This window comes from Branchiostoma floridae, chromosome 19 (genome assembly GCF_000003815.2).
Source record: "Branchiostoma floridae strain S238N-H82 chromosome 19, Bfl_VNyyK, whole genome shotgun sequence".
NCBI lineage: Eukaryota > Metazoa > Chordata > Leptocardii > Amphioxiformes > Branchiostomatidae > Branchiostoma > Branchiostoma floridae.
The window spans coordinates 14,678,037-14,679,971 of record NC_049997.1 but is presented as its reverse complement, the minus strand read 5'-3'; positions in this window follow the sequence as shown (position 1 = coordinate 14,679,971).

The window sequence follows — 1,935 nt, the reverse complement described above, 5'->3', positions numbered from 1 at the left end:
ATTTTAGACACTAGAGTTTTATCTTACATATCTTTCATGTATTACCTAGATGTTCAACCTTCATAGACTTAAGACAGAAGATACTTGCTTTGGTTCTGTGTAAATGGAATGGCAATTATTTCAATGGTTAAAATACCCATACAAAAAAAGCATGTGCGAAATAGAAAATCCGATACAAACGCCTAAAAACGTAAAAAAAACAGCCGGAGCCGAACCTCTGCTTGGAGAGTAACTGTATTTTTTCATGATTCAACATTCAAAAGTTGAGCGTAAGTGAGGTGTGACTCGCGCTATTCTCCGAGCAAGGTGGGTTCATGGGTATAGTAGTGGCTGGAATGTCTAAAGTTTATATTATCCGTCAGTGCCACCTTGGCTTGGAGAATACTGTGAGTCACAGTGCTGCGACCTTTTTTGTTTTGATTGGCTAGGAAATGAATCCGGTCATAATCCGGTCCCTCATTCTTTGCCGTCATTTCTGTGATGCTTTAGAAGTAACAGGATTTTTTCTCTTGAAAGAACCGCTACTGGAGAAATCCTGTAGTGTCAGGGAACTACATTTCTATGATAAACGCTTACTTGGCCGCACAGTACAGTGTGACACATTCTCGGTGATACTGTAACTATTCGTTAGATTCACATCGACTTAAAGCCAACGTCGAAGATAATGGTTGCCTTACGTTTATTCATCGCAGCGCTTTCTGACAAATGAAAGCTGCTTTATGTTCCTCATTTCAAACGCATCAAAGGGACACATGTATACTTGAAAGGAAAAACATTTCATGCAGACAAATCATCGCCAAGGCTTAAGGGGGTTATCTCACTTGGGCGTAAAGAGATATTAGAACTTACAACGTTATTCTTACAACTCCTGAGATCAAAGTAGTGAGATTGACACACGTGTATTCAACGAGTGTTTGATTGAAAACGCACCAAAGGATTAGGAAGCCTCGAGCTATGTAATCCTGGGAATTTACTTGGACTGCCTCAGCTTAGAAATACACAAGTACAAGTGAAGTGAAGGGATCACCAAAATCAGTAAAACAAACAGATCCGAAGATCAGAGACAGCCTGTTTGGTGTAAGAGGAATAAACAACGCCTGCAATCGCGTTTTTTACCACAGAACAACCAACCTACAGCTGGTCCACTACCGTCGGAATCATGGCAGGCAGCCTCGCAACCAACACTGTTCCATCCGTTACAACAGACGATTCGCCAGTGAGTACCTCTAACATGATTCAAGTAAGTCAAAATGTGGGTGCTATGAAAAGTATCTGCATGTCATCATCAGACAGTGAAGACAATCCCTGCATTCAGCCGTATGCTGTAGGATATCAAGACGATGATAATGATTGTGCTGACAATCCGGGTGATGGCAACCCCTGCATTCAGCCGTATGCTGTAGGATATCAAGATGATGATAACGATTGCGCTGATGAACCTACAAAACGTGATGACAACTCCCGCATTCAGTCGTATGCTGCAGGATATCATCAAGATGATGATAACGATTGTGATGACCAACCTACAAATTTTGATGCTACAGTTGCTAGAGAACAAACCATCCAACCAATGCCTGCTGATATCGATGCTCAACCATACGCTGTTGCATATATTTGTCAGCATAATGTGACCGTCATGACGTCAAATGTAGAAGCTAAAACAGATGAAACCGTTCAGAAATCGGGTGACTTTTCAACTGGCAGCAATGACATCCCAATCGACACGGCAACGCGTGACTCACCCGAGAACGATACTAACACTTGCACCTCGGTCGGGTATGGCAGGGACATACACAACATACGCAGTAACCTAACGTATGGGGAGACACCAAAAGCTGGATTCGATGTACGCCCTCAAACACTGAATACCTTAGTCCTATCTACCCGCAGAACGCTGAAAAACAACAGTTTGATTCAACCAACAATACGACGTGA